At 44.3% G+C, this 15760-nt stretch overlaps 1 protein-coding gene and 1 pseudogene across 1 annotated transcript in view; one reads left to right on the top strand and one right to left on the bottom strand.

The window, feature by feature from the left end:
• Positions 1-262: 262 nt before the first annotated feature.
• Positions 263-948, bottom strand: LOC120866641 (annotated as a pseudogene).
• A 1700-nt stretch (positions 949-2648) lies between these two features.
• The window catches only part of NDEL1 (nudE neurodevelopment protein 1 like 1), a 47938-nt gene continuing 34826 nt past the window's right edge, over positions 2649-15760 (top strand). The window contains exon 1 of the mRNA XM_040243392.1: positions 2649-2715. The gene's annotated coding sequence lies outside the window, so the exon portion shown is untranslated. The remainder of the gene's footprint in view (positions 2716-15760) is intronic.

Raw genomic sequence — 15760 nt, 5'->3', positions numbered from 1 at the left:
AGGATCACCCAGGTCCTGCCTTCCTGCAAGGCTTTGCCACAGCCTGCAAAACTGTTGCTATGGTGACCTCAGCCCAGGTGCAGGAGTTTACCAGAATGCTTTAAATAGGATGGTGTTACCATAGCATCTTTTTTTTTTTTTGCACTGAAGATACATATTTTAACAGCTTTACATGTAATATTCATATATAAAAAAATTCAAGTGCTTTCAATTTAAAAAAATCTAAAAATTCCAAAATAAGGCATTCAATATTTGAAAAAAGTACAGATGTACAAAATGTTATTCTGTCATGAAAGCTCCACACCAACATTATACACTTGGGAAGAAAATACAAATAGAATATATTACAAATTTATGTAAGCAATAACTTAGTTCATACCATGCAACAAAAAGTACATTCATCAAGATACACAAGCTTTTGTTATGTTCTAAATTGAAGGACTTTTTTCCCCCCTGCAGAATCCTTAAAATCGGTGGCACTTGAAATATGTTAGCCTTTCTACTGAGAGGTAAATTATAACAATGATGAAAAAGATTAACAGACCATTTGTGTATTATGAATCATTCCAGCCTTATTCAACAATGGCCAAAACTCCTTTCTCATATTCTCATTTGTTTTCCTGATAAAGCTGTGCTGCCTGATTATTGGCTGGACTATTTGGATTCAGTTCATCCAGCAGAGACTAAATTGGTGTTAAGATAGAAGATCAGACTCCACCGATTCTGAAGGATACCTAAACACCTAACAGTTGGCATTTTATTTGGATATTCTTCAGAAAATTCTATTACTAGTTTAAAAGTACCATCTTCAAAGAGTGTCCCTTCTGGTCCAAATGTAACTGCATTGCACTGCAAGATGTTTTCAGATGGTTCGCTACTGACACCCACAGGTGAGTCCTTTTACCATCAGCTGAAATCCTGCATAAGCCTCCTGTAGGCTGGAGACATGGAGAAGGCGATGACACCCCACTCCAGTACTCTTGCCTGGAAAATCCCATGGGCGGAGGAGCCTGGTAGGCTGCAGTCCATGGGGTTGCAAAGAGTCGGACACCACTGAGCGACTTCACTTTGACTTTTCACTTTCATGCATTGGAGAAGGAAATGGCAACCCACTCCAGTTGTTCTTGCCTGGAGAATCCCAGGGATGGGGGAGCCTGGTGGGCTGCCGTCTATGGGGTTGCACAGGGTCGGACATGACTGAAGTGACTTAGCAGCAGCAGCAGCAGCCCCAGGCTGGAGACAACATGATCCTGAGCTGCCCTGAGGTCAGTCTGAAACCTTCATAGCATCTTAAAAGTCCATGAACATTTATGGACTAACTTCCAGTGCTCTGGTAGATGCTCCTGGGAAAACAGAGACAAATCCATGCAGCCCTTACCCTCCCTGGGTGACCTTGGGGAGATAAACAGCTCCATGGGAAGGAATTATCGGTGAAGGGCCTCAGTTCTTAACCGTGGTGCTTCTCCGACACGGTGGGACTTAGTGACACATTTGACCTGCAGCCACTGTGGAGGTGAGAAGTGACTCCAGACCAGGGTGGCGTGACCTGCCAAAGACTTAAGGAGTGGGTCAGATTTGGAGAGGCAGAAAGGAGGGAGGATGCCACCAACCACTGAAGGGAATAATGGAATGTATGTGAAGTCAATTAAACACACATTATCTCTTTTAAGCCCAAACAACGCCCTGAGGTCAGTACTGGTGTTATCTCTATTTCATTCTGCAAAGATGAGACACAGAGACACACAGCAACTCATTCAAGGTCTCGCCACCAAAAGTGGTAGGTGGAGGCTACTTCCCTCTGACTTCTCATTGTTTCTCTGAAGCCACAGGTGTGCTTTGCCAGGCTCTGGGCATCTTCTGTGTGCTCAGTTGCACAGTCGTGTCTGACTCTTTTGTGATCCCATGGACTGTACCCCACCACGCTCCTCTGTTCATGGAATTTTCCAGGAAAGAATACATGGGTTGCTGCTATACCCTCCTCCAAGGGATTGTCCCAACTCAGGGATTGAACCTGAGTCTCCTGTGTCTTCTGCACTGCAAGTGGATTCTTTACTGAGTGAGCCACTGGGGAAGCCCTACCCTTTATTTATTATTTTTGGCTACACTAGGTCTTTGTTGCAGCACATGGGCTTTCTCTAGCTGTGAGCAGGGGACTACTCTCTTGTGGTCCACGTGCTTCTCTTTGCAGTGGCTTCTCTTGTTATGGAGCAAGGGCTCTAGGGCGCTAGTGCTTCAGCTCAGTAGTTGTGGGGCATGGGCTTAGTTGCTCTGGGGCATGTGGGATTTTGGTTTGCAGACCAGGGATCGAACCTAGGTTGGCAGGTGGATTCTTACCACTGAATCAACAGGGATCCTGCATCTCCTACCCTTAATGTGGGAAAGCTCTCCTTCTTGCCTTTCCCCTCTAATACAGGGCTGGAGACAAAGGGGAAGCTTGAAGTTCTGGCTAAAGAGTTAGGGCTTGAGTTTCTTTTCCTCCTTCCTCAACCCTGAAGTCTTGCTCAATAGCTGAGCAGTGGGGCTGCAAGGTTGCCTCACTTCTAGAAGGCTGGCCGCAGCCTTCCTGGCCCAAACCCACTTCCGGTCTTCGTGCCTCTTTTGTCACAAGGTGATTCTCACGCTTCCTGTTGATTTCCACTTTGTTTCAGCTGCTTCAGCTCCAGCCACTTTGTGCTGCTGTTGGTCTGATCTGCGAGGCCCGGGACTCAGGACCAGGTATGTTGGGATGGTGGGGACTGGGGGGTCAGCTTGGATAAGGTCTGGGCCAGATCAGGGCCAGAGTGGGGGGCTCCTGGTAGACCCTTTCTGTCCCTTGTGGGGGACTGTCAGAGGCTGGGGTCAGTTTGTGAAGTTGGTTATGTCCCTGTGAGGGATGGTACCAGGGGTGGTTTCCTGAAACCACATCATTTGACCTCTACCTCCCTAAAATCTCATCACCTTGATTTGGTTGTGTGTTACCTGAGCTGCCCAGGTAACATTTTTCTAGGCTGTAGAGAGAGCTTCTCGAGTTCTGACAGGCTTCTCTGGGATTGACTTCGACACAGCTGGTGTGATGCTTGAAAGTTTGCTGGGCTGACCAAGTTGGGGCTTGTGATTAAGTCCTGGCTCCTTGTCTTACTGATGGGCAATTCACTGTCCTCTGAACCTTTCTGGTCTACACAGTACAAAAATGTCTCTGTTTTTTGGGATGTTGGTGATGCTTAAGCAGGACGATGATTGTGAAAGTGTTTTGTAAACTGTAAGATGGCATTCTCAGGGTGTGAGGTTACTTTCATTTTCTAAATGGAACTAGATACCTTTTTTTTCCTGATCGTGGTAACTGGTGAACATATAAACAAAGAGAAAGGGAAAAATTTTACATAATTCCAGCCCCAGAGATTATTAGTGACACTGGTATATAAATCTCTACTTAAAAAATTGAATTTTTTTTAATTTGATAAAATATACCGATTCAATGGATACGAACATGGGCAAACTCTGGGAGATGGTAAGGGACAGGCAAGTCTGGTGTGCTGCAGTCCATGGGGTCACAAAGAGTTGGACACAACTGAGTGACTGAACAATAACAACAAAAAATATACATAAAATTAAAAAATACAAAAAATATACATAAAATTAAAAAATACAAAAAGTATACATAAAATAAAAATTAGTTTTTAAGCATACAGCTTAGTGGCATTAAGTACATTCACGTTGATATGCACCCATCACCAAGATCCATCTCCAGATTTTTTTTCTTCTCCAAGTGAAACTGTGTACTCATTAAACAGTATCTCCCTAGTCTTCCCCACCCCAGTCTCTGGCAACTACCAGAGACTCTACTCTCTCTTGAATGGAACCCTACAGTATTTGTCCTTTGATGGCTGGCTTATTTCACATAGTGTAATGTCTTCAGGGTTCATGCATGTTGTAGCAGGTGTCAGAATTTCCTTCCTTTTTTAAAGTGAAAGTGAAGTCGCTCAGTCGTGTCTGACTCTTCGAGACCCCATGGACTATATCCTACCAGGCTCCTCTGTCCATGGAATTTTCCAGGCAAGAGTACTGGAGTGGGTTGCCATTTCCTTCTCCAGGGGATCTTCCCGACGCAGGGATCGAACCCGGGTCTCCCGCACTGCAGGCAAACACTTTACCCTCTGAGCTGAAAAATACTGCATTGTCTATAGACACCGCATTTTGTTTATATCATCCGCTGATGGACAGGACTGCTTCCACCTTTTGGTTATTGTAAATAATGCTGCTGTGAATACGAGTGTACAGATGTCTACTTGAGTCCTTGCTTTTAATTCTTTCTCGTATATACTCACAGATGGATTTGCTGGATCATATGGTAATTCTGTGTTTACTTTTTTGAGGAACTTTCAGAATGTTTTCCATAGTGGCTGTACCATTTTGGATTCCTACCAGCAATGCACAAGGGTTCCAATTTCTGTACATCCTTACCAACACTTATTTTCTGGTGGTTGTTTTTTTTCTTCCTCCCAGTGGGTGTGGTATCTCATTGTAGTTTTGTGTTTCCCTGATGATTAGTGATGTAGAGCTCCCTTTCATGTACCTGTTAGCCATCTGTATACTTCTTTGGAGAAATATCTGTTCAAGTTCTTGGCCCATTTTTAAATCGAGTTGTTTGGTATTTTTGTTATTGAGTTGTAGTAGTGGTAGTTGTAGTAGTTCTTTATATATTCTGGAAATTAACTAGACTTCTAAAACAATATTTCTTGTGTCAAACTGTATTTACTGTTCTCTAACCATTTTTAAACTTATTTATTTATTTATTGGCTGTGCTGGGTCTTTGCTGCCTGCGGGCTTTTCTCTAGTTTCGGGAAGTGGGAGCTACTCTTCTTTGTGGTGCTTGGGATTCTCATTGCAGTGGCTTCTCTGGCTGCAGAGCACGGGCTGTAGGGCACAGGGGCCTCAGTAGCTGTGGTGCGCGGGTTCAATAGTTAGTGGTTACCCGGCTCTAGAGCACAGGCTCAATATTTGTTGTGTGCAGACTTAGTTGCTCTGCAGCATGTGAGATCTTTCCGGATCAGGGATTCAACCTGTGTCTCCTATACTGGCAGGCAGATTCTTTACCACTGAGCCACCAGGGAAGCCCTCTTTTTTTCACTTGGTATCACTTGAGTATCATCTCATGTTAATTTATAAAATCTTCCTTGTCCTTCCTAACAGCTGTGTAGTATTCCAGTGCTTGGATTATACTATGATTTATTAAATGAGTCTCCTGGGTGTTTAGGTTGTTTCCAGTTTATTGGCATAATGATAAAACAATGCTGCAGTAAACATCACTGAACATACGTCTTTGCATATTACTTCTGTAATTTCCTTAGGATAAATCCTTAACAAGTTGAGTGCTGGGTAAAAGGTTATACATATATTCAGATACATATATACATACATACACAGTTTTAATTCATTTGTCCAGATTCCTCTAATAAATGTCATACCATTTGTTTTAAATTTCAAATCCACTTTTATTAAGGCAATTACAAAGATTACATTGAAGAATATCAATTCCTTGCCTCATCTCCCCTCTTTCAAGTTCTCCCTACCACACAAAACATTTCCAACTATTTTAGTTGTTTCTATTTCTAAATAAAGTGCCTGTATGACTAGTTTTTTCTGTTTTAGTTATCATCTATTGACTTTGTATTATGAAAAGTAAGGACACAGCACTCTTACCTGATACATTATTGCTCCCCCATCTTCCTGATGTGGTTAATCACATATTTGATGAAATTAACATTCATATAATATCCTTATTTCTCTAAAGATATTTATTAAAGTTCTTTCTCTTTCCAGCTTATTTCTGCTCCCAGTATTATATTCATTACTCCTAAATTTCTTTTGTGTTATTTTGCTATTTCACATTGGAGAGCGTTTGGTGGTTCCTAGTTGAATGTTTATTTTTATGACCAGGGAACTCGAAGCTGATTGGAGGCCATGTGTGTATGTGTATGGCAGGAGTTGGGGGCTTGTTGACTGTTGGATGTGTGTGTGTGTGGGGGGGGGAGTTGGGAGCTTGTTGACTGTTGGACCTCTCTGAGTGATCAAGCGGACAGGCCAGGTCATGTGGTTCTGTTGAGGAAAATTCTTTGATCTCGTGCCTGGAGGGCAGGCTGCCGCCAGCATTCTTGGAGGGTCAGTAGGGGAAGGAAGCTGCCTTCTCATCATTTGATACACAGCCTTTGAAGAATCCCCCCTCCCTCTATCCACTTCCTTTTGTAGTGTAGTGACAACCTTGCCTTCTGCTATGCCCAGGGTCCCAGGTCTGGAGCTTCTCTGGTTTAATTTCGCCAGAGAAGGCTCCTCCTGCTGGGCCGGTGCTTTAGCTGGTCAACTACCTGGCCTGTGCAGTCCGAATGCTTTTGTAAACACACTGGTGCTTTCAACAGCCCTTCCTGTTTTCGGTCTTACCCCATTCTGCTTTCTGACGTAGCTGGTACCTCCAATTCCTGGGCCTCTCTGCGGGTCACAGGCAGACCCCGCTTGCTTCCAGTTGGCATTCAGTTTCCAGCCTTCTCTGATACAATCATCTGTCAGCTGCCACTCACCAGTCTGCTCTCCCTCTTTCAAGATACTGTTGACATCTTGCCCTCTGTGGTCTCCTCTCCTGTACTCTGTCTTGGTGGGTTTCTGTCTTTTAAAATTTCCGTCCTGCCTTTTTCTGTGACATTTCAAGAGGAAGAGATATTTAGATTCAATCCATCATGGTAACTGCTATGGTTTATAGCATTTTTCCCTCGGACCAGTGTTGTCTGAGAGTGTTGGCTTCCTCACACTGTATCAGCACCGGATATTATCATTTATTTATTTACTTGGCTGCACCTGGTGACTTCAGGATCTTAGTTTCCCAGTCAGGGACTGAACCCATGCCTCCTGCAGTGGAAGCATGTAGTCCTAACCACTGGACCACCAGGGAATTCCCCTATCATTTGTTTTAAGCTCTGCTAGAAAAGGCAGAGGAACCAGAGATCAAATTGCCAACATCCACTGGATCATCGAAAAAGCAAGAGTGTTCCAGAAAAACATCTATTTCTGCTTTATTGACTATGTCAAAGCCTTTGACTGTGTGGATCACAATAAACTGTGGAAAATTCTGAAAGAGATGGGACTACCAGACCACCTGACCTGCCTCTTGAGAAACCTATATGCAGGTCAGGAAGCAACAGTTAGAACTGGACATGGAACAAAAGACTGGTTCCAGATAGGAAAAGGAATATGTCAAGGCTGTATATTGTCTCCCTGCTTATTTAACTTATATGCAGAGTACATCACGAGAAACGCTGGGCTGGAAGAAGCACAAGCTGGAATCAAGATTACTGGGAGAAATATCAATAACCTCAGATATGCAGATGACACCACCCTTATGGCAGAAAGTGAAGAGGTACTCAAAAGCCTCTAGATGAAAGTGAAAGAGGAGAGTGAAAAAGTTGGCTTAAAGCTCAACATTCAGAAAATGTAGATCATGGCATCCGGTCCCATCACTTCATGGGAAACAGATGGGGAAACAGTGGAAACAGTGTCAGACTTTATTTTTTTGGGCTCCAAAATCACTGCAGATGGTGACTGCAGCCATGAAAAGATGCTTACTCCTTGGAAGGAAAGTTATGACCAACCTAGATAGTATATTGAAAAGCAGAGACATTACTTTGCCAACAAAGGTCCATCTAGTCAAGGCTGTGGTTTTTCCAGTGGTCATGTATGGATGTGAAAGTTGGACTGTAAAGAAAGCTGAGTGCCGAACCATTGCTGCCTTTGAACTGTGGTGTTGGAGAAGACTCTTGAGGGTCCCTTGTACTGCAAGGAGATCCAACCAGTCCATTCTAAAGGAGATCAGCCCTGGGTGTTCTTTGGAAGGAATGATGCTAAAGCCGAAACTCCAGTACTTTGGCCACCTCATGGGAAGAGTTGACTCATTGGAAAAGACTCTGATGCTGGGAGGGATTAAGGGCAGTAGGAGAAGGGGACGACAAAGGATGAGATGGCTGGATGGCATCACCGACTCGATGGACGTGAGTTTGAGTGAACTCCGGGAGACGGTGATGGACAGGGAGGCCTGGCGTGCTGCAATTCATGGGGTCACAAAGAGTCAGACACGACTGAGCAACTGAACTGAACTGAATCTGCTAAGCAAATAAACAGTATCTCCTTTGTCATTTTAATTTACATTTTAAAAGTTATTAATGAAATGATTGAGAGTCTTCTCACGTATTTATTGACCATTTGTATTTCTTCAGTGAACTACTTGTGTTCAGTGCTCATCTTTCTACTGGAGTAGGATAATTGTTAAATTGCTAGCATATGGCCAGCTCAGGAAAGAGGTTTGTGGTTGATTCCTTACTTTTCTGTATGTGCAGTCTCAGAATATAGGCTTCAGAAAACAACAGTTCTTAATGACAATGTCAGCAATTTGAATGTTTTTCTCCTTTGGATTATGAAAATGTTCACTGTAGAAAATTTGGAAGATACAGATAAACACAAAAAGAAAATATAAATCACCTAGAGATAGCTACTGGGGCTTCCCAGGTGGCGCCACTGGTAAAGAGCCTGCCTGCCAATGCAGGAGACGTAAGAGAAACAGGTTTGATCTCTGGGTCAGAAGATCCACGGAAGGAGAGCATGGCAACCCACTCCAGTCTTCTTGCCTGGAGCATCCCATGGACAGAGGAGCCTGGTGGGCTGCAGTTCATGAGGTCACAAAGAGCTGGACATGACTGAAGTGACTTAGCACACATGCATGCACGCACACACAGAGAGAGCTACTAAATACACCTTTCCAGTCTCTTTCTCCCCCTATAGATATATACTTAGAAAAGTGCTGAGTCATTTCATTTTGTATTTATGCTGTCGACTTACTAATCATAATTTGTTCTCATATTGTTATACAATGTTCTATGACACAGTCATGGCTAGCCAGTCTTCCACTGTGTACAATCATTGAGTTTACTCAGTTCCCTTTGGACATTTAGGGTCTTACTGGGTTGAAATTTGCATTAACAAGTTCCTCTTTTGATCACGACCCCACCTAACCTTGTTTTCCATCGACTATCTGCTTAGCAATCTCTTTTTTTGTGGGGAAGGGATGAAGGTAAACTTTAATCCTTTTCTGGTTAAATTATGACTCATTCCAAATTAATGAATACAGACTCATGGAGATTTTCTAGCTCTTTTTTTTTTTTTTTTTCTGTAGGTCAGAGGGACAGATGGTGAAGGATCACCCTAGGATTCTCATTAGATTCCTCTACAGCTTTCAATTAGAGAGAAAATGATAAGTGACGAAAGCACCAGGGAGGAGAGATGTATCCAATGATGAGAAAAAAGAAACCGATCAGGCAGGCCTCTGAAAAAAAGTCATCCAAGAAATAACAGCTTATAAGAGAGAATCTGAAAAACAAACAAGCCTGAGAGTTCGGGAGCCAAATTCTGTCCCTGAGTCTGCCACTAGCTGTGTGCCCTTGGGCAGGTTGCTCAACCTCTCTGGTTTCCTCATTGGCACTCCTCATCTCAGGTTGATTTCTAAGTTCTCTTGTGTCTTTTGAAGTACAGACTTTGTCACACTAGCTGTGTGACCCTGGACAAGTTGCTCAGCCTCTCTGGGATGTGGTGTTCTCAGCTGTAAAGTGACAACACTTATAGCTACTTCACAGGGTTGCTGTGAATGGATATGTGTAACCCACTCATCACAGGGCCTGTCCCAGATGAAGTATCTAATAAATGAAAGCTATTTTTATTGCATGTCAATCATTATGTAAGAGGAGGGCCATTATATCATCCCACACCCTGTGGATGGAAAGGAACTCTGTCTTCTTAAAAACCATTTCCAAGTCCAATCAGCAGCTGGGACACAAGCCAAGGGGCACAGTACAAAGTCACCACCAGCACAGACCTCCCTTTGTAGCGTATCCTTCCCCGAGACCTGGATGCCGTCCAGATATAGGTCAAGTAAACACCCTCTGCTCAGCACTGATAAGCAGGATGCATGAATGTTGGTCCACAGGGGAGGCAATAGGAAACCCCACTTTCCAAATATAAAATATCCATGAGTGTAGCAGAAGGGGAGCTGAGCCCTAAATGATATGAATCACCAAGGGAGGGATGCTATTAAGAAAAAGCTGACATCCTTTCAAGCTGTGATTAATGACCACGGAGACAGCAGGAAGAAGTCGTGGGTGTAGCCTTGCTCTTTGCTGCTGCTGACTTCTTGGACAAATTACCCTCTTCTGTAAAATCAGGAGGCTGGATTTTTGTTCCCCAAAGGACAGTCTGGGTACTACTGGTGGCACGCACAGTGATGTTATGTGGTGTACAGATAAACATTTGACATCTTGATAGTCGTGTATTAACTTATGAAATAGTAGCGAAAATATGACTCGCCATCAACTCTAGGATTTCATAGATATTATTTTTAATAAAGTTCATTATTTATTTTGTATTGGGGTGAAAGTGAAAGTCACTGACTCTTTGCGACCCCATAGATTACACAGTACATGGAATTCTCCAGGCCAGAATACTGGAGTGGAAGCTGTTCCCTTCTCCAAGGGATCTTCCCAACCCAGGGATCAAACCCAGGTTTGATCCGCAATTGCAGGCGGATTCTTTACCAGCTGAGCCACCAAGGAAGCCCTAAGTTTGTTTTTTAGAAAGTGGTCTGAGTCAAAGAAAATTTCAAAGATGATATGCAGAAATGGCAAATATTGTGAAGGTGGTAAAGTCAGAGCATGAGATGTGGTAGGCAACATAAAAGCCTCCCAAAGATATCTAGGTCCTAATCCTCAGAACCTGTGAGTATGTTACCTTTTATGGCAAAAGGACTTTGTGGTAGTGATTAAGTTAAGGATTTAGAAATGAGATGATTCTGTCAAGAAAAGTTCTCCGAGGACCTTCACTGGTGATCCAGGGTTAAGAATCCTCCTTGCAATGCAGGGGATGGGGGTTTGACCTCTGGTCGAGGAGCTAAAGTCCCATGTGCCATGGGGCAACTAAACCCGCACCATGACTAGAGTCTGTGAGCGCAGTGGAAAGACCCAGCATGACACCACAAAGATCTGGGTGCCACAATGAAGACCCAACACAGCCAGATAAATAAATAAAAGGTCTCTGATCTCCTGCCTAGAGGGTACAGGCTGACATTCTGGGAGACCATCAGGGAAGGAAGCTGGGGTCTCATCATTTGATATTCAGCCTTTGAAGAATCCCCCCCACCCCCTTGCTTCCTTTTATATTGAACTAATTTAGCCTGGCTCGAGCATGCCCAGTGGGGCTTCCCAGGTGGCTCAGTGGTAAAGAAACTGCCTCCCAGTGCAGGAGATGCAAGAGACACAGATGTCATTCCTGGATCGGGAAGATCCCCTGGAGAAGGGAATGGCTGCCCACTCCAGTATTCTTGCCTGGAGAATCCCATGGACAGAGGAGCCTGGCAGGCTACAGTCCATGGGTTGCAAAGAGTCAGACATGACTGAGCGACTGAGCATAGTATGCCCAGTGTCCCAGGTCTGGAGCTTCTCTGGTTTAGTTTCCCCAGAGAATAAACTTCCTCCTCTTCCTCCCGCTGGGCTGGATTATCTGGATGGGCCCAATGTAATCAAAAAGGTTCTTATAAGAGGGAGGTGGAAGGAGTCAGAGAAGGCACTGTGATAACAGAAACAGCTGCTGGGGTGATGTGGCCATAAGCTAAAGAATGCTGTGGCTTCTAGAAGCTGGAAACGGCAAGGAACTGATTCTCCCTGGAGCCTCCAGAAGGGACCAGGCCTGCCAACACCTTGATGTTAGCCCCGGAAGTCTCACTTTGGACCTCTGACCTCCAGGACCGTAAGAGAATCAATGTGGGTTGTTTTAAGCACTAAGCTTGTGGTAATTTGTTACAGCAGCTTCAGGAAACGAATACAGCAGACATTAGATGCACTGGAAGGTGATTTATTCTGCAGGTTCAGCGATTCCCTGGGCGCAGCAAAGGGATGTTGGCAGGAACAAGAATGTCCTTGGTCACTGGCCCTCATCCATCTAGGACCGGGCTGACCCTGCCATCACATTGGGCAAACTGGCCAAGGAGAGGGAGGGTCTGAGCACCCCCAGGAGGGTGCTTGGAAGACAGGGTGGGTTCTGACTCACGGGAACTATCAACATTGTCATCTGGTCCAATCATCACATTTTACAGATGAAGAAACTGAGGCTCAGAGAAGGGAAGCAGAGTCACCTGTGATGGGGCTGATCTGGCAGAGAAGAACAAACACCTGAATTCCTGAGGTGCTGGGAGGGAGGAGTTGCAGGTGGGGCAGGGCTGGCTTCTCACACCAGGGTGGGGAGCCTGAAAAGGGGTGGGGCCTGCACCTTTGGCTGGGGGTGGAGGGTGGATCTTGCCACCCTTCGATTACCTCCTCTGTGTCTGGGGCTTCTTTCACATTGCTTCCTCTAGTATCTTTTTATCAGGGTTTTAATAACCATCTCTCAACATAAGACTTTGGAAAGTTGTTGAAACAGCAAGATGCTTAAAGAAAGGGTTTCCTTGCTCCCCATTTATCCTGCCCCCAGCACTTTAATTAACGTCTCCTCTTCTGCCTGGCCTGCACCCCTCCAAAGGGATGCTCATTTGCTTTTCATAGAAGAGACACTTCTACTGTGATTAATAGCAAACCTGGGATGTTTTATTTCTGCATTTAAGCATTTATGGATCAAAATTGGCCTCTGTGGTCAGGACTCTCCTGAGTAAAGCCTTTTCTTCTAATTTTGAGGGGAAAATATTTTTTCATGTAAAGGCCCCCAAGCCCCCTTGTAATTTTCAAAGAGGAGGGATTTCCCTGGAGGTCCAGTGGTTAAGCCTGCACTTTCCAATGCAGGGCATGCAGGTTTGATCCCTGGCTGGGGGGTGAAGATCCTACATGCCTTGAGGCCTGAGGCCAAAAAAAAAAAAAGTAAAACAGAAGCAATATTGTAACACATTCAACAAAGATTTTAAAGATGGTCCATATTTAAAAAAAAGATCTTTAAAAAAAACAAGACAAACCCCCAAAGTGGACATCAAGGCCTGTGTTGTTATTATACAGAAATAGATGAAAACTAATGTGAAATTTCCTCTGAGATCCCATGGGCTGTCATTTTACAATAATAGGTTGTAATGATAAATGGTCAAGGTATCATTCCCCTATCATTAGACAATGGTCACCAGGCAAGCAATCCCTGGAGAAGCAATCCTTACATTCCAGATTAGTTACGGTTGACATCCCAGGTGGTTCTACCAAAGCCCCAAATATCATTATGCTGTCAGTTAAAGGATATGCAGAAGGTATGGCACTGAAAAGATTGTAGGGGGGTTCCCTGGTGGCACAGTGGGTAAGAATCTACCTGTCAATGCAGGGGACACAGGTTCGATCCCTAATCCAGGAAGATTCCACATGCTGGGGAGCATCTAAGCCCATGTGCCACAACTACTGAGTCTGTGCTCTAGAGCCTGTGAGCTGCAACTACTGAGCCCTTGAGCTCTAGCACCTGTGCTCTGCAATAAGAGAAGCCACAGCAATGAGAAGCCCATGCACCACAACGAAGAGTAGCCCTGCTCACCGCAACTGGAGAAAAGCCCACGTGCAGCCATGAAGACCCAGCACAGGCAAAAAGAAAAAAAAAGTTTCCTTAAAAAAAAAAATAAACTGTAGGGTGGAAGCTTTACACCTGTGGAATCAACACATACATGTTTACAGGAGAGAATAACATCAGATTGGGCTAACTAGGGAGTCAGATGGGAAGGACTTTTTTTTTTTGGCTGCACCACATGGCTTATGGGATCTTAGTTCTCCGACCAGGGATCAAACTTGTGCCCACAGCAGGGGAAGAGTAGAGTCTTAACCACTGGACCACCAGGGAATTCCTAATTGCTCAATTTTTATTAGAGGAGTTTTTAAAATTGAGAGTTCTAAATGATAAAAGTGCTCTGATGAAAGAAAAAAATGGAGAAAGCAGAAGAGAGCAATGAAAAAACTTACTCACTGCGTTTTTTATTCTTCAACAAATGCTAAGAGCCTTCCACATGCCAGGTGCTGTCTTAAATGCCATCCTAAATATAAAATATTGAAAAGCTCTGACTCCTTTTTTCTTCCTCAGTACTTATCACTGCCTGACATGCTAATGTTTTTTAATTTTTGGTTTCCATTCTTTCTCTTCCCTAAGCTTGTTTTGTTGCCTGCTGTACTTCTGGGGCCTAGAAGTGTCAGGCACTCAATTATATTCATTTAATGGTTGAATTAATGATCTTTTATTCCTGGTAACTTTGACTCATTGGTTTACTGGTCATGGGAATTTGCCTGAATTGCCTGATGACAATCAGCTTAGGTTGCTGGTAAGAAACACTCCATTTTTCTTCCTAGCCCTGTCATTCCATTAGAATGGTTTGGAAGTAGGCAAAACTGGTGCCACCTTGTCTGTGCAAAGGTGTATGAGCAGATACTGCTTTTGTCTGGGGATAGTCACACTGTTTATGTAGGTGTGATGTTAACAGCCCTTGGCGTTGCCAGGTGTTAACCCAATCAGCAATTAACAGTGTTGTGCCAGGCTGTTCCGTGGAGGCGGCTGTCACTCTGGGGTGTGGGTAGGGACCATGAAGGGGCTGGGGTGGGGGGCGGGGCTGACAGTGAAGACCGGCGCTCAGAGGAGTGTAGGCTCTGAAGCCAGGAAGCCCAGGAGGCTACAGACTGTTCTGGAACAGGAGGAGTCTGCTATTCAGGTAGGCTTCTGGGGAAGAAATGGGGCAGCCCCAAGAAATTCACGGGGCACAGCAGGATCTCAGGTTCCACCAACTGGGGGAAGAGATTCGCAACATCAATTCGTCCCCCTGGATGAGGACAAGGGTAGCTTTCCTCCAGCTACCAGTAACGGGGGCAGCACCCTGGCAGGAAGGCCTTTTGCACGCTCAACCTAAATTGTCCTCATTTTTCATACCTGCAAGAGCCCTTTTCAAGGCCCTCAGAGGAGGGACCCTACCTCCCCCAGCCCCGCCCTGGCTAGGGCAGAAGCAGGCTGCATTTTCAGACATACCACACAAGGGAAGGAATGGCAAGGAGGTTTGGAACCTAACCCCCTGATAGCAAATTCTCAGCATACCCATGTCCTGCCTTTCTGTTGACTTAACAGCTAAATTCTGAAGGAAGCACTGATTGGGAGCCTGAGTTGCTTTGGATAATTGGTGAGCTCCGTTTGCTCAAGATGCTACTGAAGATGCAATAAAAGCAACAAAGAATTTTTTTTTCCCTTTGGCACAGGAATACCCTAAGCTGAGCTGTTGATGGCTGGCTGGGTCAAGAGTTAGGGACCCACCAGAAGTGGGAATTTTAAAAAGTTATTTAAAAAACATTTACTTATTTGACTGCATCAGGTCTTTTGCAGCATTCAAACTCAGTTGTGACATGTGGGATCTAGTTCCCTGACCAGGGATCAAACCCAGGCCCCCTGCATTGGGAACAGAGAGTCTTATCCACTGGACGACCAGGGAGGTCCCTAAAAAAATATTTTATTGAAGTATAGTTGATTTACAATGTTGTATTAATTTTTGCAGTACAGAAAAGTGATTCAGTTATATATATAAAATACATAGTTTCATAGTCTTTATGAAACCATTATGGCTTATCACAGGATACTGAGTATAGTTTTCTGTGTTATACAATAGGACCTTGTTGTTTATCTGTTCTGTATATATATGCAGTTTGCATCTGCTAATCCCAAACTCCTGCCTCCACCTTTCCTCCCCGTTGACAACCACGTCTATTCTGTACATCTG

Source organism: Oryx dammah, unplaced genomic scaffold (assembly GCF_014754425.2).
Source record: "Oryx dammah isolate SB20612 unplaced genomic scaffold, SCBI_Odam_1.1 HiC_scaffold_8, whole genome shotgun sequence".
NCBI classification, from domain to species: domain Eukaryota; kingdom Metazoa; phylum Chordata; class Mammalia; order Artiodactyla; family Bovidae; genus Oryx; species Oryx dammah.
This window is presented reverse-complemented; position numbering and strand designations above follow the sequence as displayed.